This window comes from Salmo salar, chromosome ssa08, assembly GCF_905237065.1.
Source record: "Salmo salar chromosome ssa08, Ssal_v3.1, whole genome shotgun sequence".
In the NCBI taxonomy this organism is placed as follows: Eukaryota; Metazoa; Chordata; class Actinopteri; order Salmoniformes; family Salmonidae; genus Salmo; species Salmo salar.
The window spans coordinates 4,214,183-4,241,405 of NC_059449.1; the positions used below are offsets into that span (position 1 = coordinate 4,214,183).

A 27,223-nucleotide genomic window follows, 5' to 3' on the forward strand; every position below is an offset into this window, starting at 1 on the left:
AGTTTGGCAACCACTGCCTTAGACAAATGGCGAGACATTCAGCAGGACAAGTAGCTCACTGAAATGTTGTGTCTTCCCTTGCAATGCAAGGTCCCATCCTGCACAGCAGGTCATCGAACTGGGCTTTATCAAGCCTGAAATAGCCGTGGAACATCGCATCGTCAAACCGCAGCTCCTGCACCAGATGGTGGTACTCTATATACCGGCTGTGGGACATCAGGATAGGGTGAACCCACATGGAGCTCCGTCGCTACAGGTTCCAACGTTGATAGATCGCCGCAATAGCGAAGAGTTTCCTCAGTTTGTAATTTCATGACGGAAATAGATATGAGGACGAAATCACTGTTTATAGGCAAATTCTCTTAGTTCAGTGTCAAGGTGTCAATAATGTTGTCTTTTAGAAAATGTGCCTAGTATATGCAAATAAACAATGAAATACATTTTCTGATTTTAAACACTGTTTATCGGTGAATAAATTCATAAAATGGATAACGGATTAAACTACTTAACCATTTCATAACCAGACCTTCATACAAACTCGCTATGATGAATTCTTGATGCACAATCGAACGCGCTGCTATATGCTGTTCCCGTGTGGCTCAGTTGGTAGAGTATGGTGTTTGCAATGCCAGGGTTGTGGGTTTGATTCCCATGGGGGACCAGTACAGAGTAAAAATGTATGAAATGTATGCATTCACTACTGTAAGTCGCTCTGGATAAGAGCGTCTGCTAAATGACTAAAATGTAAAATGTAATGCTGCCAGCACGCCCACAAGCGAGCCACTCTGGGCGGCCTAAGCGGCTCACGGCAATTTAGCTCATGCTCGTGAACACGAGCCATAACAGCCTTTGCTGCTAAGGAGAAGGTGTCTTTATCTCAAACGCCTGCCCTTTTATGTAAACAGCTGCTATACACTGGCAAGCTAAACAATTACCAGCTATAAAAAGACGCAGGGGAGGGACCTACAATTAAACAACAGAACAGTCAGTACAGAAAAGAAGCTTTAGCCCAGCAGTAGCATAGTAAACACCAGGGACACATCTTTCACTGGGGACGGGGGTTCCCCCCACATTCTGAAATAGCATTTTTGTGCTTTAGGACCATGAGGACGCCTCCAAGCTGCTGGGTAGGCTGTTTGGAGTGTTTATCTGACTGGATTTGAAAAAAATCATAAAATAAAATAAAAAGTCATGCCCCCCCCACTTCTAAAACCAAAGTTGCACCCCGAGCAAACACACTGGTGAATTGTATTAAAATATGGGTTCCATTTGTTTCAACATATAAATTGGGATTTGGTACAAAAGGCATTTAAAAAAAGGATTATCCTGATCCTGCTAATAACTCAATGCATAGTTATTGAATTGGTCTGTATCAGTGGATGTCATCGAGGCCTTTATTTGGCAGGTCTGTGAGAATGACCTACAAAAAAAGCCTGAAAATATAACATTAGCTCAACAGTTCCAGGGGAATGTTCTCCCATAACAAGTGTGCCTCTAAAATGTTTTCTGGGTGAATATTTTTTTAATAAAATTTTGTTTAATTGATACACCGTCCTCTCCAGCCTCTCAGTGACTTCCCATTTCGCTCCTTCATGCCGTGTCAACATCCCCGCTGGCAGCCTTGCGATGTAACTGGAGTGTATCATAAACTGATGCCAGTTCAGGGTTGCCTCTATGTGACTCCAGTTCTGGTATACCTCTTCGCTCCTCCTAGGCAGGGAGAGGGAGGAAGATAGGGAAGGAAGGAGAGGTACAGGGAAAAAGGGATATTGTAACGTGTGTGCTGAGAGTCGGGAAGCAATTTCAGGGAGTGAGTGTTTTAATAAATAAACGTAACATAATACCAACCACGAACAACGCACAGACATGACACTGGAACAGACACAACGACGCCTGGGGAAAGAACCGAAGGGAGTGACATATATAGGGCAGGTAATCAAGGAAGTAATGGAGTCTGACGATGCGCAGGTGCGCGTAACGATGGTGACAGGTACGCGCCATAACAAGCAGCCTGGTGACCTAGAGGCCGGAGAGGGAGCACACGTGACAGATAGGGAAAGAGGGGCAGAGAAAATGGGTAGGGAAGCACCAAAAAAAAAGGATAATATGGATAATAGTTTCATTATTAGATACTTTATGCCAGAGGAAAGAGACGCTCTCTTGTCTACTCTCATTGTTCTGCAGTAGGTAACTCAACAGTCAACACAACACACATCTAGAACCATTCCTAGAGAGAAAGAGAGGTACAGGAAAGAAGGACAGGGAAAAAGGCGAAGAGAGAGGGGAGAGAAAAAGGGTGGGAAAGCAACAAAAAGGAATAAGAAAAAAGATCTTATGCTTCTTTATTATAAACTTTGTGCCAGAGGAAGGAAACAGGACAAGCCTGATGCTCTCTTGTCTACTCTCATTGTTCTGCAGTAGGTAGCTCAACAGTCAACACAACACACCTAGGACCATTCCTAAAGCTAGTGGGAGGAAACACGAAGCCTAACTTTAAAAAGTTCACAGACTTTGAAAATGCTCTAAAAGACAATGTGAAGATCAAAGGCATTACTATATACCATATGTGTGGTGTGGCTTCTCATTGTGCAACCCAACCATATCATATGGTTGCAATGACATCAGGCCGGGTATCAAACTCAGGTGGTCTATGCAAATCAAGACTTGAACATTTTTTTTTGCCTTCACTTGGACAATGTGACGGGATTATTCAGTCTGTCAGACCTACAGATAGAAGATGCTTGCATAGCGCTAAAGCTTACAGTTGTAGCCATGAAGGCTGCCAAAACTGGTTTATTGTCTATCAGCCTGTTGCATTATTACTAACCTGGTTATCTGTTTGTTTTTCTAAGTAATCGTTTGCATACTCAGTGTCAACTTGCACTCTTTCGGATGAATCTAAGAAGACAAATAAAGTTAAGTAAATATAAGGTGGGGGTGTGACTAACCGACAGATACATACAGATGCTCATCTCCCGGACAGGTTCTGTAAACACTCAGGACTACTGTTAAGATGGCTACCGGTCTCTCTGCGAACGGTCTTTCTGGCACCATAGAAGCCAATCTATAACGTAATGATTGTAGTGAGTGTGTTTGCGTGTGTGCCTTCTGCTTTTGAAACATTTAGAGAAGTGTATCAAACAGGTCTGAGATGATAATAATACTGTAATTATCAGGCTAGATCATACATGAACAGTTGTCCAGACAGAGGCTTGAGTTTACGAATTCCCGGTTTATTAAACCTAACTCAACAAAGGCTACTGTTTGGCCGTAGCCCACGCCAAATAAATCAAGGATACCTGTATAAAACAACCGTGACCATCTCTTGTTAAGACCAGACATAAGAGAGAGAACAATGGCTAAACATGGTCTTAAAGTTGCGATGCTCCACCCCCTTGCCAACCCCCCCCCCCCCAGAATTGATACTTTACCTGCATCATTAGGATGACCATCTTCACTGCAACATTTTGGGACTGTCCAATTGCTAATAGGAGCCACACAGCTGTAGGTGGTGTTGTAGTTCTTTCCCTCCAAATGGAGAGGTAGATCGGTGGTGAGATCAGGACTGCTGGTCTGGTTTAGTTCTTCTTCTCCCCTGTACAAGGTCAAAGTCACAGCACACTACCTGAGCCATTGTCACACTCTGTCACTTGAGGTTTGGAAACATCACGTACGCACGCACACACGCACGCACGCACACACGCACACACACACACAGTAAAGAGTGAGGTTGAATTTAGGTGCCCTCTTCTTTCCATCTTTATTCTCCACAGACCGAATAATCCTGACGATTTTTTAAAATCTCTCTTCTGGATCTATTTGGCTTTGTCCATTGAGCACAAATGTATTAGTGTCTTCTCCATACCTTAAATATCCAGTTTTAAACACTCTCTCTGGAAAAGATAACGACTGTCCCACGATGCCATTCACCCGCTGAGTCTCAGACTTGACTGTGTTGGGAAGCATAGAGTACTGTGGACAGAGAGACACTCAATATCAACACAATAGCAGTATTCCAGGAGGTCTGCAAAACAGTCGCACACTAAATCTCACAACACCTGGATAAGTGTTCAACATGTCAGTAACCACATCCACATCCATATCAAATCAAATCAAATGTATTTATATAGCCCTTCGTACATCAGCTGATATCTCAAAGTGCTGTACAGAAACCCAGCCAAAAACCCCAAACAGCAAGCAATGCAGGTGTAGAAGCACGGTGGCTAGGAAAAACTCCCTGGAAAGGCCAAAACCTAGGAAGAAACCTAGAGAGGAACCAGGCTATGAGGGGTGGCCAGTCCTCTTCTGGCTGTGCCGGGTGGAGATTATAACAGAACATGGCCAAGATGTTCAAATGTTCATAAATGACCAGCATGGTCAAATAATAATAATCACAGTTGTCGAGGGTGCAACAAGTCAGCACCTCAAGAGTAAATGTCAGTTGGCTTTTCATAGCCGATCATTGAGAGTATCTCTACTGCTCCTACTGTCTCTAGAGAGTTGAAAACACAAGGTCTGGGACAGGTAGCACGTCCGGTGAACAGGTCAGGGTTCCATAGCCGCAGGCAGAACAGTTGAAACTGGAGCAGCAGCACAGCCAGGTGGACTGGGGACAGCAAGGAGTCATCATGTCAGGTAGTCCTGAGGCATGGTCCTAGGGCTCAGGTCCTCCGAGAGAGAGAAAGAAAGAAAGAGAGAAAGAGAGAATTAGAGAGAGCATACTTAAATTCACACAGGACACCGGATAAGACAGGAGAAATACTCCAGATATAACAGACTGACCCTAGCCCCCCGACACATAAACTACTGCAGCATAAATACTGGAGGCTGAGACAGGAGGGGTCAGGAGACACTGTGGCCCCATCCGACGATACCCCCGGACAGGGCCAAACAGGAAGGATATAACCCACTTTGCCAAAGCACAGCCCCCACACCACTAGAGGGATATCTTCAACCACCAACTTACCATCCTGAGACAAGGCCGAGTATAGCCCACAAAGATCTCCGCCACGGCACAACCCAAGGGGGGGCGCCAACCCAGACAGGAAGACCACGTCAGTGACTCAACCCACTCAAGTGACGCACCCCTCCTGGGGACGGCATGGAAGAACACCAATAAGTCAGTGACTCAGCCCCTGTAATAGGGTTAGAGGCAGAGAATCCCAGTGGAGAGAGGGGAACCGGCAAGGCAGAGACAGCAAGGGTGGTTCGTTGCTCCAGAGCCTTTCTGTTCACCTTCACACTCCTGGGCCAGACTATACTCAATCATAGGACCCGCTGAAGAGATGAGTCTTCAGTAAAGACAAAGGTTGAGACCGAGTCTGCATCTCTCACATGGGTAGGCAGACTATTCCATAAAAATGGAGCTCTATAGGAGAAAGCCCTGCTCCAGCTGTTTGCTTAGAAATTCTAGGGACAATTAGGAGGCCTGCGTCTTGTGACCGTAGCGTACGTGTAGGTATGTACAGCAGGACCAAATCGGAAAGATAGGTAGGAGCAAACCCATGTAATGCTTTGTAGGTTAGCAGTAAAACCTTGAAATCAGCCCTTGCCTTAACAGGAAGCCAGTGTAGGGAGGCTAACACTGGAGTAATATGATAAAATTTTGGGGTTCTAGTCAGGATTCTAGCAGCCGTATTTAGCACTAACTGAAGTTTATTTAGTGCTTTATCCGGGTAGCCGGAAAGTACAGCATTGCAGTAGTCCAACCTAGAAGTAACAAAAGCATTGATTAATCTTTCTGCATCAATGTTACGTAGATGGAAAAAAGCTGCCTTTGAAACAGTCTTGATATGTTTTTCAAAAGAGAGATCAGGGTCCAGAGTAACGCTGAGGTCCTTCACGGTTTTATTTGAGACGACTGTACAACCATCAAGATTAATTGTCCGATTTAACAGAAGATCTCTTTGTTTCTTGGGACCTAGAACAAGCATCTCTGTTTTGTCCGAGTTTAAAAGTAGAACGTTTGCAGCCATCCACTTCCTTATGTCTGAAACACAGGCTTCTAGCGAGGGCAATTTTAGGGCTTCACCATGTTTCATTGAAATGTACAGCTGTGTGTCATCCGCATAGCAGTGAAATTTAACATTATGTTTTCGAATGACATCCCCAAGAGGTAAAATATATAGTGAAAACAATAGTGGTCCTAAAACGGAACCTTGAGGTACATATATGATATTGCAATCTGATGCCGGACTGCAATTCACAATGACATTCAATCATGAGTTGATTTGTGCAGCACTTCTACAATGTAGTTGCCTAGAACAACACTATTGACTTGAGTATCACAGTTCTTCTTAGATAATAACAGGCCTGATGTGTTGGTGAAAATCAGGAAACAAGGTTTTAGGACTGGTAGTTGAATATGCTGTCTGAAATTGAGTTCACATGGAAATAAATTCTCTGAGCAAGGGAAAATCTTCCACCAAATGACTGTTTTATTTTCTTTCCAAAATCAAAATAAATCAAGGATCACTGAAAAGCACATGACAGAGGGATATTGAACAAGTTCCACTAGCTAAATAGGTGAGGCTCAAAGCTGTGCCCCACCTGTCCTGAATGATGGGTAGCCACTGTTCATGCCACGAGAGATACCGGATCCTGTAAAATTCTGTAGGTTTCAGAACGATAAAGTCAGAAACTGAGAGGTACCGGATCCTGTTCTCAAATTAAGCACTAGTTTTATTGTCACATCCTTTGAAGAGACATATGCTTACTGTATGTGGCATGTGGGCTCAATAAGCAATTAGTTTACCCAAGTTATTAGCTTAATGTACATAATGTATTTGTCCTTCTATAGTGTAAAACTGTAAAAATGGTATATAGTGTGGTCGGGAATTATTGGATCCCTTGATAAAGATGACTATATTTTATGCTCCAAAAATGTAACAATGTATTATTTTAATACTAACACAATTGTTCAGAGTAAGAGATTTTGTTTAACAAGTAATACAAAAAATCTTAAATAGATGGGGGTCACGATAATTGGATCTTCTGTTTTCAATACTCCTGTACCCTCCCCTTGCGAGGATAACGACACTGAGCCTTTCTATAAAATGTTTTATGAGATTGGAGAACACAATAGGAAAGATCTTAGACCATTCCTCAATACAGAATCTTTCCAGATCCTTGATACCCTTCGTCTGCTCTTATGGACTGCCATTTTTAATTCAAACCATAGGTTTTCAATGGGGTTCAAGTCCTGAGACAGAGATGGCCATTGCAAAATGTTGATTTTGTGGTCAATTAACCATTTCTTTGGGGATGATTTTGATGTGTGCTTGTGGTTATTGGCTTGCTGGAGGATTCACTTGGGGCCAAGTTCAAGCCTCCTGGCAGAGACAACCAGGTTTTTGGCTAAAACGTCCTGGTACTTGGTAAAGTTCATGATGCTTAACAAGGACCTTAACAAGGACCCAGGACAAGTGGAAGCAAAACTGAATAAGAGAGAAATCATTTGTAACGAGTTTGAATACCAGTCGGTATTCAATCACAAGGATAGGAATCAAAGGTGAAATAGGATCGGATTGGATTTCAGGTCAAGAGGTCAGGTCAACATCAAAGATCCACAACCATATTTTACAGTAGGGATGAGGAAATGTCTACATATGCATTGTTCTTTCAAAAGCCAAACCCAGCGCTGGTGTGCATGGCGAAAGAGTTCTATTTTCATGGCGTATGAACCGTAGCACCGGTTTCAATCCAAGTGCCAATTCCGTTTAACAAACTCCAGGCAGCACTACAGTCAGATGCCATGAAAATAGAGGTCTTTGGCCACGCACACCAGTGGTGTGTATTATTTCTTTCATACAGTCTTTTTTGCTAATCTTTATCAAGGCATCCAATAATTCCCGAATCCCACCGTACATATGTGACTGTGAACACAGACTCCTTTCCTTTCCCATCAGTCTGTCACATTGTGTGGTCAGCGCTTCTCTGTCAGATGTTACTAGCGGTTTGACCCCACTGAGAAGCGGCCCTGAACAGTCTTCTCTGTCAGATGTTACTAGCGGTTCGACCCCACTGAGAAGCGGCCCTAAACAGTCTTCTCTGTCAGATGTTACTAGCGGTTTGACCCCACTGAGAAGCGGCCCTGAACAGTCTTCTCTGTCAGATGTTACTAGCGGTTTGACCCCACTGAGAAGCGGCCCTGAACAGTCTTCTCTGTCAGATGTTACTAGCGGTTTGACCCCACTGAGAAGCGGCCCTAAACAGTCTTCTCTGTCAGATGTTACTAGCGGTTTGACCCCACTGAGAAGCGGCCCTAAACAGTCTTCTCTGTCAGATGTTACTAGCGGTTTGACCCCACTGAGAAGCGGCCCTAAACAGTCTTCTCTGTCAGATGTTACTAGCGGTTTGACCCCACTGAGAAGCGGCCCTAAACAGTCTTCTCTGTCAGATGTTACTAGCGGTTTGACCCCACTGAGAAGCGGCCCTAAACAGTCTTCTCTGTCAGATGTTACTAGCGGTTTGACCCCACTGAGAAGCGGCCCTGAACAGTCTTCTCTGTCAGATGTTACTAGCGGTTTGACCCCACTGAGAAGCGGCCCTAAACAGTCTTCTCTGTCAGATGTTACTAGCGGTTTGACCCCACTGAGAAGCGGCCCTGAACAGTCTTCTCTGTCAGATGTTACTAGCGGTTTGACCCCACTGAGAAGCGGCCCTAAACAGTCTTCTCTGTCAGATGTTACTAGTGGTTTGACCCCACTGAGAAGCGGCCCTAAACAGTCTTCTCTGCGTACAGGAGTCCTTCTTTCACACACAGGCCTATGTGGTGAAATACCACTGCAATGAATACGTTCCACCGCAGCGAATAGTATAGTTCTCAATAATACTAAAGGTGTACTCATAACTGTTGCAGTTGTCGGATCCATGTCAGCCTATCACACTGGAAAAAGGGAGGGTTATTTTGCATGGGTGGGTAGGCCTGAGAGTGTAACTGTACAGTGCTTTTCTAAAACATTGTTTTCATATTTTCTCACCGAATGAGGTATGCAAATCGGTAAAGAGGAACATAACGTTCATCATCACCGATTTGCATACTAATTTGCTTAGAAAACGTGTTCTGCCTGTTCTTCAACAGAAGGAAGCCTCCAGTGTACATACACCAGGCACTTGATAATAAAGTATGCATATGGTATAAACCTAATATGTTTCTGTGTTTATGTCTCACCCACACACCAAATTTTCATCTAAAATGGTTTTGGATCCTATTCACTAGCATTTTCCACTAGAATTCCACTACTTACTTAAAACTACTCCATATGACATGCATGAGAGAAACCAACAATTTCTCAAATTCTAAACATTTTATTTGAATATTCTTATTGTGGTTCATGTTTTTGATGCCCAAAGACTATCTTACATGGAAAACAAGATGACTTAACAGGACCTTTAAAGAATCCTGAAAGGGGCACTGGTCAACAAGGTCCCTAGCCCTGCCCCTAGCCCCCTTTTTGACCAATCAGATCTCCTCTGAAAAAGATATGATGTGAAAAGGTCTAATGTAATTGGTCAAAAGACCAATTTGTGGAAGAAATATCCGAATTGGGCTGCCAAACACAGCGTACGAAGGGCAGAACCAGTCTAACACTATTTTTTTTATTTTTTATAACAAGTAATTTCAAGTCCATGAACCAACAATAGTTGGTTGTATTCATGCAAATGATATGGGGTGGAAGCTACTGAAGTTTTAAAGAAGTATTTTTAATGTAGTCAATATATTTTTTTTAAATAGACAAAGTCAAAATCTACAGAAGAAATTGCTGTGGATTGGAGGGAGGAGCCATGAAACAATGACAGTTGGTTGCATTCATGTAAGTCATATAGTGTGGAAGGTATTGACGTTTAAAAAAAAGAAATTGACAAAATTATTTAAAATTCATAGAAAATAGAGAAACAAAAAAAATACAAAAGTAAGTGCTAAGCGATCAGTGCTTTTTGAGGTCGGTTCGGTTTCAGTTCGATGAATAAAACAAATCATGATTTTCGAATTTGGTTTTGATAATTTGTTTAAACATTACAGTGCATTTGGGAAGTATTCAGACCCCTTGACTTTTCCACATTTTGTTTACCTTACAGCCGTATTCTAAAATGTATTAAATAATTTTTCCCCTCATCAATCTACACACAATACCCAATAATGACAAAGCGAAAACAGGTTTAGACATTTTTGCAAATGTATTAAAAATAAAAAACAGTAATACCTTATTTACATAAGTATTCAGACACTTTGCTATGTGACTCGAAATTTAGCTCAGGTGCATCCTGTTTCCATTGATCATCCTTGTGATGTTTCTACAACTTGATTAGAGTCCCCCTGTGGTAAATTCTATTGATTGGACATGATTAGGAAAGGCACACACCGGTCTATATAAGGTCTCACAGTTGACAGTGCATGTCAGAGCAAAAACCAAGCCATGAGGTTGAAGGAATTGTCCGTAGAGCTCCGAGACAGGATTGTGTTGAGGCGCAGATCTGGGGAAGGGTACCAAAAAAATTCTGCAGCATTGATGGTCCCCAAGAACATCATTCTTAAATGGAAGAAGTTTGGAACCACCAAGACTCTTCCTAGAGCTGGCCGCTCAGCCAAACTGAGTAATCGGGGGAGAAGGGCCTTGGTCAGGGAGGTGACACTCTGAAAGAATCCCAGATGGTCACTGAAAGAAGTCCAGAGTTCCTCTGTGGAGATGAGAGAACCTTCCAGAAGGACAACGATCTCTGCAGCACTCCACCAATCAGGCCTTTATTGTAGAGTGGCCAGATGAAAGCCACTCCTCAGTAAAAGGCACATGACAGCCCGCTTGGAGTTTGCCAAAAGGCACCTAAAGGACTCAGACCATGAGAAACAAGATTCTCTGATCTGATGAAACCAAGATTCTCTTTGGCCTGAATGCCAAGTTTGGAGGAAACCTGGCACCATCCCTACAATGAAGCATGGTGGAGGCAGCAACATGCTGTGGGGATGTTGTTCAGCGGCATGGACTGGGAGACTAGTCAGGATCGAGGAAAAGATGAATGGAGCAAAAAGTGATCCTTGATTAAAACCTGCTTTAAAGAGCTCAGGACTTCAGACTGGGGCAAAGGTTCACCTTCCAACAGGACAATGACCCTAAGCACACAGCCGGGACAAGTCACTGAATTTCCTTGAGTGGCCCGGCCAGAGCCCGGACTTGAAACCGATCAAACATCTCTGAAGAGACCTGAAAATAGCTGTGCAGCAACTCTCCCCATCCAACCTGACAGAGCTTGAGAGGATCTGCAGAGAAGAATGGGAGAAACTCCCCAAATACAGGTGTGCCAAGCTTGTAGCGTCCCACCCAAGAAGACTCGAGGCTGTAATCGCTGCCAAAGGTGCTTTAACAAAGTCCTGAGTAAAGGGTCTGAATACTTATGTAAATGTGATTTTTCATTTTTAATAAATGTGCAAAAATTATTAGAAACCTGTTTTTGCTTTGTCATTGGAGTATTGTGTGTAGATTGATGAGGAATTTCAAAAAAAAATACATTTTAGAATAAGGCTGTAACGTGACAAAATGTGGAAAAAGTCAAGGGGTCTGAATACTTTCCGAATACACTGTAAATGCACCATGCATTATGTAGGTTGAATGCTGTATCAACATAGAATAAAACAATTAACAAAAGTCCCATGATGGTAGTAAACTATTGTATGTCCGTCTAACTGCCCTGAATGCCTCTGCTGATTCTACAGCTATTGTGTGCAGTAATCATGTGCCTATGAACCAAGGTTATTGATGTGGTTTTGAGTAATAGTTTGACACTCTTTTACTTTAAAACAGTATCCAAATCAATCGGATGTAGTGATCACAATATAGCAGCCATATCTAGGAAAAACAAAGTTCCAATGGTTGGGCCTAATATAGTGTATAAGAGGTCCTGCAAGAAGTTTTGTAGTAAATATTTGTTGGTCTGTGGTGTGTAATGAGGAGCAACCAGATGCTGCACTTGACAGATTTATGAAATTAACCAATTAAGAAAATTACTTTAAAAACTGTTAAATCCCAATGGATTGATGATAGAAAAATAAAATATTATGGTTGAGAGGGATGAGGCAAAAGGAATGGCAAATAAGAATGGCTGCATAACCGATTGGCCAACATACTGCAAGTTGAGAAATGTTGTGCAAAAAGGCAAACTCAGCACCATAATTCATTGAATTCACTCCATTCATTCATCACAAAACCCACATATATATTGCTAATTAGTGAAATAATTTTTTCACTGACAAGATTAGCCATGAAATGCCAGCAACAAACCCTGAAACTACACATCCAAGTATAACTGATCAAATTATGAAAGACAAGCGTTGTAATTTTGAATTCCGGGAAGTGAGTGTGGAAGAAGTGAAAAGAAATATTGTTGTCTATCAACAATGACAAGCCACCGGGGTCTGACAACTTGGATGAAAAATTACTGAGAATAATAGCGGACGATATTACCACTCCCATTTGTCATTTCTTCAAATCTAAGCCTACTAGAAAGTGTATGCCCTCAGGCCTGGAGGGAAGCAAAAGTCTTTCCGCTACCCAAGAATAGTAAAGCCCCCTTTACTGGCTCAGAGCTGACCAATCAGCCTGTTACCAACCCTTAGTAAAACTTTAGCAAAAATGGTGTTTGACCAGATACAATGCTATTTTACTGTAAATAAATTAACAACAGACTTTCAGCATGCTTATAGGGAATGACATTCAACAAGCACGGCACTCACACAAATGACTGATGACTGGCTGAGAGAAATTGTATTTGTCAAATGCACCGAATACAACAGGTGTGGACCTTACAGTGAAATGCTAACTTACAAGCCCTTAACAAACAAGAGTTGGTTAAGAAAATAGTTACAAAATAAAATAAAAGAGCAACAAAATAACAATAACGATGGTGCAGCTGTATAACTTTTTGTGGATCTAAGGTCCCATGCCAAACCTTTTCAGTCTCCTGAGGGGGAATAGGTATTGTCGTGCCCTCTTCCTGTCTTGATGTGTTTCGACCATGATAGCTTTTTGGTGATGTGGACACCAAGGAAGTTGAACCTCTCAACCTGCTCTACTACAGCCCCATCGATGAGAATGGGGACGTGCTCGGCCCTCATTTTCCTGTAGCGCATGACCATCTCCTTTGTCTTGGTCACGTTGAGGGAGAGGTTGTTGTCCTGGCAACACACTGCTGATGCGGACGAACACGGCTGCCTTGACAACTGTAGAGCTATCAAGTTTGAGAACTACTTGCAACAACTAAAGAAGATGGTCTGTTCATGGAGGAGGCGACTTGTGCAAAGTGTGTCAAGAAGATGCCTCTGCAGGGTGTTTCAGCATCTGGAATCTTACACGCTGAGTCGTTGTGACTCAAGACTGTATTGGACTTTCCGCACCACTACGAGGAGCGCATGAATGCATCTCAGTGCAAAGAACAGTCTTGTTAAGCGAGCTATTGTACTTGAGGAGGACCATGGCACTCGTGTTGTGCTTACCATCTTGCACAGCCTGTAGCAAGCCCCATTTAGCTACAGCCAAGTTCACAAGCTGTATTAGTTTTGCAAACTATCTTGGCTGGTAAATCAAGAGACTGAACAGTGTGGAATTGGTGTTTTATTTTTCTGCACAGGGCACACAGCGTTACTATGTTGTGCATTTTGTAAAAGAGAACACTGTTGAAGTTGTACCAGAGCAGTGGGTGGAGAAGAGAGACGGGGTGAGTTGATCAGTTAAATGGTTTACCCTTTTCAGCCAAAGAGATGGATAAATAGTTCACTTTAAACAGTGTCTCATATCTTGCCAGCGCAACAATGATTAAGAGAGGAAACCGGTCTGACAAAATAAATTCAGCAAAAAAAAGAAACGTTCCTTTTTCAGGACCCTGTCTTTCAAAGATAATTTGTAAAAATCCAAATAACTTCACAGATCTTCATTGTAAAGGGTTTAAACTTCAGGATTGGTGGGTCCCCTGCGGGACGGTTGAGCTAATGTAGGCTAATGTGATTAGCATGAGGTTGCAAGTAACAAGAAACTTCCCAGGACATGGACATATCTGATATTGGCAGAAAGCTTAAATTCCTGTTAATCCAACTGCACTGTCCAATTTACAGTAGCTATTACAATGAAAGAATACCATGCTATTGTTTGAAGAGAGTGCACAGTCTTGAACATGAAAAGTTCTAAAATAAACAAATTAGGCTCATTTGGGCAGTCTTGATACAAACTTTTGAACAGAAATGCAATAGATCCTTGGATCAGTCTAAAACTTTGCACATACACTGCTGCCATCTAGTGGCCAAAATCTAAATTGCACCTGGGCAGGCATAATGCATTATGGCCTTTCTCTTGCATTTCAAAGATCATAGTACAAAAAAATACATTTCTTTGTATTATCTTTTACCAGATCTAATGCTTTATATTCTCCAACATTCCTTTAACATTTCCACAAACTTCAAAGTGTTTCCTTTCAAATGGTACCAAGAATAAGCATATCCTTGCTTCAGGTCCTGAGCTACAGGCAGTTAGATTTGGCTATGTAATTTTAGGCAATTTCTTTTTAAAGGGGCCAATGCTTAAGAGGTCTGTTTCCCATGCTTGTTCAATGAACCATAAACAATTAATGAACATGCACCTGTGGAACGGTCATTAAGACATTAAACAGCTTACAGATGGTAGGCAATTAAGGTCACAGTTATGAAAACTTAGGACACTAAAGATGCCTTTCTACTGACTCTGAAAAACACCAAAAGAAAGTTGCCCAGGGTCCCTGCTCATCTGCATGAATGTGCCTTAGGCATGCTGCAAGGAGGCATGAGGACTGCAGATGTGGCCAGGGCAATACATTGCAATGTTCGTACTGTGAGACACCTAAGACAGCGCTACAGGGAGACAGGACGGAAAGCTGATCGTCCTCGCAGTGGCAGACCACGTGTAACAACACCTGCACAGGATCGGTACATCTGAACATCACACCTGTGGGACAGGTACAGGATGGCAACAACAACTGCCCGAGTTACACCAGGAGCGTACAATCCCTCCATTAGTGCTCAGACTGTCTGCAATAGGTACATGATGTTTTAAATGTTTGAAATCTGATAAACAAGCCTACTTTCTCAAAGTTCTGTTCCCACCAACTGTATGGGATGGACAGGAAAATATGTTAAGCGTGTACTGTAAATGTGGTAATGGTTTGACATCTGTGATATTCTCTGAAGTTGCAGATGCCGAGGACTTGAATGATGAGAAAAATTGGAACAGAGGAGCTGTGGACTGGCTACTCCTTGAAGGGCAGGAAAGGGAAGAGGGGCCTTTAATGAGCTATCAATCTATGATGCTGTCACAAGTAAGCAAATGCACAAGTTTAGATCGTTATTTATTATTAAGTAGATAGTGTTATTGGTCAAGTGATGGTAAGTCAATTGTGTATTTATAAAAATGTCAAATGAATTAAATCAGTAACAAGGCAGTTACAAACTAAATGTGAAATCCGACCACCTGTTATGATCTGAGAGAGGATGAAGGAAAGGTGAAGGAGAGAGGTCTCATGGCCAAAACTGTCTAAGAGGGAAGAGAGGGACAATACCCAACCTCTATGAGCCAGCATTGGTGGAAAAGTAATAATATGACATGGAATGTACCATTTCAATTTCTTTTCACAACATAGGAGAGTCCCTGAAAGCACATGCCAAGGCTACCTACCAAAAGGTAGATGACAACATAGCAGACACTCTCAAACATGCACCAGCTCGGCTCAAGAGTAAGAGAAATGTATGATTAAAAAGAACACTATTATATATATATATATATATATTTTTTTTTAAATTTTACTTCACCTTAATCCAGTCGGTCAGTATAGCTAAATTATTGTGCTTGTACAAATGGAATGTAGAAGGGAGTCGACGTTAAACCAGCATTTTGATCATTTGTTTACTGAAAATAATGACCAATTTGTGTTATTGTGACTTCAAGGAGTGGGTTGAGGAAGCGACAGTGGATGAGGATAGAGCAGCAGCACCTGAATAAACATAACATAGTTATTAACTTTTAGCTTAAAGCAGATTTACAGTTCTTGATTGGAGTGCAGTGTTCATGTTTTTACTGACTTGTTATTTTGTGAGCTAATTGCTGTGATTTTGATTCCGAATCTATTGTGATACACTTTAAGTAAAAAAAAAGACAAAAAGAAAAGATAACTTATTTTCTGGATTTTTACATATTTCGTCAGTGGACACCTACTGACAGGATACTTGTGTATATGTTCAGGGTAGAGTAAATGACCTATCTTATAATGTCATTAGATATTCAGGGGCCCCTTCATTTCAACTTCCTGAAGTGACTTGGGACGTAACTTGTGTCAACTCACACCACAGGTACACCTAGGAGACGTTATATAAAAACATTTTTTAGGTCAACCTCATAACGTTGCTAAATGTCAGAAAGTACATTGAGAACCCTACAAAATGCAGTTTCTGGTAACGTACAGTACCAGCAAGGCAAGTACTTGTGCACGTTCAAGGAAGATTCAAGGACAACTCTTACAACGTTACTGAATATTGTTATTTAGCTGTTTAAAATCCACCACATTTCTACATCCTCCAGCTCTGTCTTCACCCTAATCATAACTGAAAGGGGCAAATAATGGTTATAATAACACAATGTGATCTTATAGTTTAACATAGAATAGTTTCAGTACACACGGTTGTTGGCGGCACCTTATTTGGGAAAGACGGGCTCGTGGTAATGGCTGGAGCGGAATTTGTGGAATGGTTTTCATGTGTTTGATCGATGCCATTCCATTGACTCCGTTTCATTCATTATGAACCGTATTCCACTGCTTCAGAGATAGCGTTATAAAAATACTTTTTCAACACAGTTAATCAACTAAAACATAGGCAATAAAGCACACAGTGTAGGTGTTCAAGTTAGAATCTATTATAAATGTACATTCCTCCAGCTCCTCTACATGAAAATATAATAGTCACAACTTTGTTTTGACTGCTCATGGTAACGTTAGCCATTTCACGCCTCATTAGCTATCAAAGTAAACATTCAGAACGTTTAGCGCCAAGTAGGTAGCCAGCATTATGATACAAAATACATTAAGATACTGAGATATAAAAATATTGGAGTCTGATTTTCACACAGTTTGATCCATATGCATTTAGAAGGCAGTTAGACTTCTATGAGGATTATGACGTTATATCACAAAAAGGAGCTGAGCTCAACTTTCTACATACCGTCTTCGCCATAGTCATAAATGAAAGGTAACTCAAATATGGCGGCAACGGTGCATAAAAGCCTTGAATAGAGACAACATCTTGGAACTTATTCCCTTTAAAATGAGAATATCATATTTTGAAGAACTTCATACAAATACATACAGGTGAAAACTGCTCCAGCTACATGTACACACATATATTTACAATGTGTGATATGGGGGTTGGAGACATGGTTTTGGGAAACAGCTCGGAGATCTAACGATGCTCCGACTAAGGGTCAAACAATGAACTGGAGATGCTTTTGGGAAACCGGGCCCTGGCTGTTGTTGAAATTAACCCACTACTATAGTGTACTTTGTGTGTCTACTTCATCTGGCTGAGTCTACCTTTAAACTTAACTTAACCTGTGACCTGCCCCATATCCTTATGCATTATAGCCCCACAAAGGCAAGAAGTGACATCCCTGAAAACACAAAAACTATCACATAAATAAATGTCTTTCTGTTCCCTAACACTAAAACTGAAACTAAATAATATACAAATAAAGAAATGTTTTTATAAAACTTAAACTAAATAAAAACTAGTCAGTCATTCCAAACACCTCAATAGTTGAGAATCATTTCATCAAAGGAGAGATCATCCCAGAATTCAAAGGAAGATTCCGAGACAGACTGCAGCTGGACAGAGAAACTGGATCTCTCACCATCAGAGATCTCACCCTCAACAACTCTGGAGTTTATCAGCTAGACATTTTCAATACACACAAAACATCTCATAGATTCAATCGAACTGTCTGTCTATGAGTGTTGGTTTTATATATCTAATATATATATCTATATCTATATCTATATCTATATATATATATATCTATATCTATATCATATATATCTATATCTATCTATCTATCTATCTATATATATATATCTATATATATATACTATAATATAGAGATATATCTATAGAGATATATCTATAGAGATATATCTATAGAGATATATCTATAGAGATATATCTATCTATATCTATCTATATATCTATCTATATATCTATCTATCTATATATATATATCTATATATATATATCTATATATATATAGATATATATATATAGATATATATCTATAGAGATATATCTATAGAGATATATCTATAGAGATATATCTATATATATATATAGATATATCTATATATATCTATATATATATCTATAGAGATATATCTATAGAGATATATCTATAGAGATATATCTATATATATATATAGATATATCTATATATATCTATATATATATCTATAGAGATATATCTATAGAGATATATATATATATATATATCTATATATATATCTATAGAGATATATCTATAGAGATATATCTATAGAGATATATCTATAGAGATATATCTATATATCTATCTATATCTATCTATATCTATCTATATATATATATATATATATATATATATAGATATATATATATAGATATATATCTATAGAGATATATCTATAGAGATATATCTATAGAGATATATCTATATATATATATAGATATATCTATATATATCTATATATATATCTATAGAGATATATCTATAGAGATATATATATATATATATATATATATCTATATCTATATATCATATATCTATATCTATATCTATCTATCTATATATATATATATATATATATATATATATATATATATCTATATATATATCTATAGAGATATATCTATAGAGATATATCATATATATATATATATATATAGATATATATCTATAGATATATATACATACACACACACACACACACACACATATATATATACGCATACACTACAGTTCAAAAGTTTGGGGTCACTTAGAAATATCCTTGTTGTTGAAAGGATGCTGGCCTTCTAGGCAGAGTTGCAAAGAAAAAGCCATATCTCAGACTGGGCAAAAGAACACAGACACTGGACAGAGGAACTCTGCCTAGAAGGCCAGCATCCCGGAGTCGCCTCTTCACTGTTGACTATGAGACTGGTGTTTTGCGGGTACTATTTAATGAAGCTACCAGTTGCGGACTTGTGAGGCATCTGTTTCTCAAACTAGACATGCTAATGTACTTGTCCTCTTGCTCAGTTGTACACCGGGGCCTCCCACTCCTCTTTCTATTCTGGTTAGAACCAGTTTGCGCTGTTCTGTGAAGGGAGTAGTACACAGCGTTGTACGAGATCTTCAGTTTCTTGGCAATTTCTCGCATGGAATAGCCTTCATTTCTCAGAACAAGAATAGACTGACGAGTTTCAGAAGAAAGGTCTTTGTTTCTGGACATTTTGAGCCTGTAATCGAACCCACAAATGCTGATGCTCCAGATACTCAACTAGTCTAAAGACTAGGCCAGTTGTATTGCTTCTTTAATCAGAACAACAGTTTTCAGCTGTGGTAACATAATTGCAAAAGGGGTTTTCTAATGATCAATTAGCCTTTTAAAATGATAAACTTGGATTAGTTTACACAACGTGCCATTGGAACACAGGAATGATGGTTGCTGATAATGGGCCTCTGTACGCTTCTGAAGATATTCCATAAAAAAATCAGCCGTTTCCAGCTACAATAGTCATTTACAACATTAACAATGTCTACACTGTATTTCTGATCAATGTGATGTTATTTTAAAATGGACAAAAAAAATTGCTTTTCTATCGAAAACAAAGACATTTCTAAGTGACCCTAAACTTTTGCACGGAAGTGTACATACATTCTAACAGTGTTTCATGTGGGGCCCAATGCCCATACCTTAGTCATTTGTGTGACACAAAGCATTACACAGTGCCTATCATATTCACACCCCTTGGACTTTTTCACATTTTGTTCTGTTACAAAGTGGGATTGAAATGGAATTAGATTTTTTTGTAATTGATGAATGTTCAATGAATGTTGTAACTCTATGAATGTTCAACCCCTTTGTTAGGGCTCCCGAGTGGCGCAGAAGTCTAAGGCACTGCATCTCAGTGCTAGAGGCGTCACTACAGACACCCTGGTTTGATACAGCCTGTATCACAACTGTCTGTGATTGGGAGTACCATAGGGCGGCACACAATTGGCCCAGCGTCGTCCGGGTTTGGCCAGTGTAGGCCGTCATTGAAAATTAGAATTTGTTCTTAAAACCTCTTGGGGCTATGTGGGACGCTAGCGTGCCACCCGTGGTGCACCCTATCAACAGCAGGTGCATTTCAAGAGCGGCAAATTTGAAACCAAATAAATGTCAAAATTCAAATTTTTCAAACATACAACTATTTTACACCCTTTGAAAGATAAACATCTCCTTAATCTAACCACGTTGTCCGATTTCAAAAAGGTTTTACGGCGAAAGCATAAAGTTAGATTATGTTAGGAGAGTACATTGACAATAGCTGTGTGTAATGTTTTGTCAATTCAAAGACAGGGTCACCAAAACCATAAAACCAGCTAAAATGATGCACTAACCTTTTACAATCTCCATCAGATGACACTCCTAGGACATTATGTTAGACAATGCATGCATTTTTAGTTCTATCAAGTTCATATTTATATCCAAAAACAGCGTTTTACTATGGCATTGATGTTGAGGAAATCGTTTCCCTCCAATAACCGGCAGTCAAGTCAGCACCACAAATTAAATAATTAAAATGAGAAAACATTGGTAAAATATTATATTGTCATTTAAAGAATTATAGATTTACATCTCTTGAACGCAATCAACTTGCCAGATTTAAAAATAACCTTACTGGGAAATCACACTTTGCAATAATCTGAGCACTGCGCCCAGAAAAATATGCTTTGTTATACAGACAAACGGCCATGTTGGAGAGATCTAAAATCGAAAATACTATGTAAATAATCCATTACCTTTGATTCTCTTCATCAGATGTCACTTCCCGGAATCCCAGGTCCATAACGAATGTAGTTTTGTTCAAAAAAGCTCATCATTTATATCCAAAAAGATCCGTGTTGTTAGTACATGATCTAAGCCAGCCGGACTTCTCGTCATGAACGAGGGGAAAAAATATATTTACGTTCGTTCAAACATGTCAAACGTTGTATAGCATAAATCATTAGGGACTTTTTTAACCAGAACATGAATAATATTCAAGGTGGACGAATGCATTCTCTTTTAAAACGTTTTGGAACGAGGGTACCCAACATGACCTCGCGCGCCAGAGTCTAATCGGCCATCACCGTTCCAAGGCTCTTGTTCGGTCAGATCTCATAGTAGAAGATTCAAAACACTTTGTAAAGGCTGGTGACATCTAGTGGAAGCAATAGGAAGTGCCAAAACATTAATCAGCCCCTGTGTGTTTCAATGGCATAGGCTTAAAGGTAATTCAACACATCAGGTATCCACTTCCTGTCAGAAAATGTCTCAGGGTTTTGCCTGCCAAATGAGTTCTGTTACACTCACAGACACCATTCAAACAGTTTTAGAAACTTTAGGGTGTTTTCTATCCATATATAATACGTATATGCATATTCTAGTTACTGGGTAGGATTAGTAACCAGATTAAATCGGGTACGTTTTTTTATCCAGCCGTGAAAATACTGCCCCCTAGCCCCAACTGACTTGCCTAGTTAAATAAAGGTTAAAAAAAAATGATTTCTTTATGTCCACCGTCACCTAATCTAAAGCCTTAATTATGAATAGGCCTAACCAGACATTGAGAATGGAAACCATTTATGAGAATCACATGTATTTCTTGCAATAATGTAAGGTTAGTCATGTTATCCGATGTCTTGATTTTTTATCACCTGTGAAAGAATATAACCATGTTTACAGTTTGTGGTCGAATGCAAACCTCTTGTTGTACCTAGCCCAGTAGCCTAAAATGCTCTGTATAATAATGTTTTAGGCTAGCTCTACTAATCGAAACTTACAACTACAATGTGATAACGAGGTAAAGACACATTCAGGTTGGATATTCAACGGATATTCGACTGTAGTTTTCTTCACGTCCACCAACAGCAGTTAGGGACCGTCAACATAGTGACAAATGGTGGAATTCTCCCGGTGGCCAGTCCACTATTGCTTTCAACCATCTAAAACAGTGGTGGGGGACATCCGGCTGTCACGACTTCCGCCGAAGTCGGTCCCTCTCCTTGTTCGGGCGGCGTTCGGCGGTCGACGTCACCGGCCTTCTAGCCATCGCCGATCCACTTTTCATTTTCCATTTGTTTTGTCTTTGTCTTACACACCTGGTTTCAATTCCCCAATTACTTGTTCATTATTTAAACCTCTTGTTCCCCCATGTTTGTTTGTGAGTAATTGTTTGTATGTAATACGGTCTGTTATTGTGGGCTCGCATTATTGCGTTGTATTTGTTTGTATTTTGAGTAAATACATTTTTGACTCATATCTGCTGTCCTGCGCCTGACTCCTCCACACCAGCTCACACAGACTTTATTACAGAATTACTCACCTGAAATGGAGTCAGCAGGAGCAGACAACCCCCCTTTTGCGGTCGAAGAGTGCGTCCAGCAGCACGCGGCCATGTTACAACGTCTGGGCAACACCATGGATCACGTGCTGCAGACGATGGATAGATGGGAGAGAGGAGGTCCTCCAACGCCTCCACCACAGCAGGCTCCACTGTCCACCCCTCCTTCACCCGGTCCCAGCGGGATTCGGCTCGCACTCCCGAGGGAGTATGATGGGACGGCTGCCGGATGTCAGGGGTTCCTACTCCAGCTGGAGCTCTACCTGGCGACCGTCCACCCGGCTCCTTCGGGATGTGAGAGCATGTCCGCTCTCGTCTCCTGCCTCTCAGGCAAAGCCCTGGAATGGGCCCACACCATATGGAGTGAGGGAGACGCTGCGTTGGACCATTACACAGAGTTCCCCTGCCGCTTTCGGGCAGTTTTTGACCACCCGCCTGAGGGTCGAATGGCAGGTGAAGGTCTGTTCCACCTGAGGCAGGGGACGAGGAGTGCGCAGGATTTCACTTTGGACTTCAGGACCCTGGCCGCCAGCGTGGGATGGAACGACAGGGCCCTGATCGATCACTACCGGTGCAGTCTGCGCGAGGACGTCCGTCGGGAGTTGGCCTGCCGAGACACCACCTTCACGTTGGACCAGCTGGTGGAACTGTCCATCCGGCTGGACAACCTGCTGGCCACCCGCGGACATCCGGATCGGGGCCCGTCAGTTCCATCCCCCAGCACCTCCGACCCGACGCCCATGGAGCTAGGAGGTGTTGCATTTAGTGCGACCGCAGGAGGGGTCATTCCCTGCACCATCTGTGGCCGCAGAGGGCACACTGCTGGTCGGTGCTGGGGGGATTCCTCAGGGAGTCAAGGCAGCAGGCAGGGCACTATCGTGTTACCCCAGGTGAGTCAGCACCAGGCTCACCCAGAGGCCCCTGTTGCTCACATGTATGTGTTTATCAAATTTCCTGAGTTTTTCCCGCATTCCCAGCATAAGGCGCTCGTAGATTCAGGCGCAGCTGGGAATTTTATTGACTGTTATATTTGCTCATAGTTTAGGGATCCCCCTTGTTCCTGTATGCCCTTCCCTGTGCACGCCCTAGATAGTCAACCATTAGGGTCAGGGCTGATTAGGGATGCCACCGCTCCACTAAGCATGGTTACGCAGGAGGGTCACAAGGAGAGAATCAGTCTCTTCCTTATTGATTCTCCTGCGTTTCCCGTGGTGCTGGGCCTACCCTGGTTGGCCTGTCATGACCCCACTATTTCGTGGCAACGGAGGGCTCTCAAGGGGTGGTCACGAGAGTGCTCAGGGAGGTGTGTGGGAGTTTCCATCGGTGCGACTATGGTGGAAAGTCCAGACCAGGTCTCCACCGTGTGCATCCCCTCAGAATATGCCTATTTGGCTCTCGCCTTCTTGCGACTCAATTACCACCCTATCGACGGGGGGGATTGTGCGATAAATCTCCTGGTAGACGCAGCACTTCCCAGGAGTCACGTGTATCCTCTGTCACAGGAGGAGACGGCGGCTATGGAAACATATGTCTCCGAATCCCTGGGGCAGGGATACATTTGGCCCTCCACTTCACCTGCCTCCTCGAGTTTATTTTTTGTGAAGAGAAGGATGGAGGTCTGCGCCCGTGTATTGACTATCGGGGTATCAATCAGATTACAGTGAGGTACAGCTACCCGCTGCCTCTCATTGCCAGTGCGATCGAGTCTATGCACGGGGCACGCTTCTTCACAAAATTGGATCTCAGGAGCGCTTACAACCTGGTGCGTAATCGGCAGGGGGACGAGTGGAAGACGGCATTTAGTACCACCTCAGGGCACTATGAGTACCTCGTCATGACGTACGGGTTGATGAATGCTCCATCAGTCTTCCAGGCCTTTGTTGATGAGATTTTCCGGGACCTGCACGGCGCCGAGCATGTGCTTGGTCGACTGTTGGAGCATGACCTGTACGTCAAGGCTGAGAAATGTCTGTTCTTCCAACAGTCCGTCTCCTTCCTAGGGTACCGCATTTCCACTTCAGGGGTGGAGATGGAGAGTAACCACATTTCAGCCGTGCGTAATTGGCCGACTCCCACCACGGTAAAGGAAGTGCAGCGGTTTCTAGGGTTTGCCAAGACAGGGAATTTTTACGAGGACTAAATGTCAGGAATTGTGAAAACTGAGTTTAAATGTATTTGGCTAAGGTGTATGTAAACTTCCGACTTCAACTGTAGATGTCCTAACCGACTTGCCAAAACAATAGTTTGTTAACAAGAAATGTATGGAATGGTTGAAAAACGAGTTTTAATGACTCCAACCTAAGTGTATGTAAACTTCCGACTTCAACTGTAGCTGTTCCTTTTGTCCAGGGGTGAAGGGGCAGGGTGGAATGCAATAGAGATTGCATCATCTGCCGATCTGTTGGGGTGGTATGCAAGTTGGAGTGGGTCTAGGGTTTCTGGGATAATGGTGTTGATGTGAGCCATGACCAGCCTTTCAAAGCACTTCATGGTTACAGACGTGAGTACTACGGGTCGGTAGTCATTTAAGCAGGTTACCTTAGTGTTCTTGGGCACAGGGCCTATGGTGGTCTGTTTGAAACATGTTGGTATTACAGACTCAGACAGGGAGAGGTTGAAAATGTCAGTGAAGACACTTGCCAGTTGGTCAGCGTGTGCTTGGAGTGCATATCCTGGTAATCCGTCTGGCCCTGCGGCCTTGTGAATGTTGACTTGTTTAAAGGTCTTACTCACATCATCCGGAACAGCTGATGCTCTCATGCCTGTTTCAGTGTTACTTGCCTGGAAGCGAGTATAGAAGTTATTTAGCTCGTCTGGTAGGCTCGTGCCACTGGGTAGCTCTCGGCTGTGCTTCCCTTTGTAGTCTGTAATAGTTTGCAAGCCCTGCCACATCCAACGAGAGTCGGAGCCGGTGTAGTATGATTCGATCTTAGTCCCGTATCACTTTTTTTGAATTACTTATCTGACCCATCTCTCCCTATCTTTCTCTCTCTGCAGTTTCACACTCACACTTCTGTCTCATTGTGTCTTACCCCACCCACCCACCGTCCTTCCCTTCTCGTTCTGTTCTTTTTTTTCTCCAACTGATTTTCGTACACATCTGCAAGAGCCCAATCTTGCTCTTTCATTCTTTTCTTTCCGTCTCATTCATTCAGTTTTATTTCCCTGTCAGATTCAGAATTGATCAATCACATTGATCAGGTGAATTGAAAGCTTTGATTTTATATCATGTTTATTAATTTGATAATTCATTGTAATTCATGTTTGATGATTTCGTCTCACTCTGACCTGTCTTTTTCTGTGCCTTTGTTTTTGATCCTTTCCCCCAATCTCTCCATCCTTCTCGTCTGCTGTCCATCTCTACAGCTCCTCCCGATGTCCACACCTTTCGCCCCCTCCCCTCTCGGCCCAACCGCTTCAAAACATTACGTGACCACACTTGATTTCTTCTTTTCTCATTCTGCATTCCACTTCCTCTTTAAGCGGGACTAAATATACTGCTCAAAAAAATAAAGGGAACACAAACAACACATCCTAGATCTGAATGAAAGAAATAATCTTATTAAATACTTTTTTCTTTACATAGTTGAATGTGCTGACAACAAAATCACACAAAAATAATCAATGGAAATCCAATTTATCAACCCACGGAGGTCTGGATTTGGAGTCACACTCAAAATTAAAGTGGAAAACCACACTACAGGCTGATCCAACTTTAATGTAATGTCATCAAAACAAGTCAAAATGAGGCTCAGTAGTGTGTGTGGCCTCCACGTGCCTGTATGACCTCCCTACAACGCCTGGTGAGGTGGCGGATGGTCTCCTGAGGGATCTCCTCCCAGACCTGGACTAAAGCATCCGCCAACTCCTGGACAGTCTGTGGTGTAATGTGGCGTTGGTGGATGGAGCGAGACATGATGTCCCAGATGTGCTCAATTGGATTCAGGTCTGGGGAACGGGCGGGCCAGTCCATAGCGTCAATGCCTTCCTCTTGCAGGAACTGCAGACACACTCCAGCCACATGAGGTCTAGCATTGTCTTGCATTAGGAGGAACCCAGGGCCAACCGCACCAGCATATGGTCTCACAAGGGGTCTGAGGATCTCATCTCGGTACCTAATGGCAGTCAGGCTACCTCTGGCGAGCACATGGAGGGCTGTGCGGCCCCCCAAAGAAATGCCACCCCACACCATGACTGACCCACCGCCAAACCGGTCATGCTGGAGGATGTTGCAGGCAGCAGAACATTCTCCACGGCGTCTCCAGACTCTGTCACGTCTGTCACGTGCTCAGTGTGAACCTGCTTTCATCTGTGAAGAGCACAGGGCGCCAGTGGCGAATTTGCCAATCTTGGTGTTCTCTGGCAAATGCCAAACGTTCAGCACGGTGTTGGGCTGTAAGCACAACCCCCACCTGTGGACGTCGGGCCCTCATAGCACCCTCATGGAGTCTGTTTCTGACCGTTTGAGCAGACACATGCACATTTGTGGCCTGCTGGAGGTCATTTTGCAGGGCTCTGGCAGTGCTTCTCCTGCTCCTCCTTGCACAAAGGCGGTGGTAGCGG

At 42.1% G+C, this 27,223-nt stretch overlaps 1 long non-coding RNA gene across 1 annotated transcript; it reads right to left on the minus strand.

Annotated features, from left to right (window-relative positions):
* Positions 1-763: 763 nt before the first annotated feature.
* On the minus strand, positions 764-3,889 carry LOC106609969 (uncharacterized). Its single transcript, XR_001329809.2, has 3 exons — positions 3,866-3,889; positions 3,432-3,595; positions 764-1,710 (listed from the first exon to the last, which is right to left on the minus strand). It is a non-coding gene; the product is annotated as an uncharacterized lncRNA (long non-coding RNA).
* Between the last annotated feature and the right edge of the window lie 23,334 nt (positions 3,890-27,223).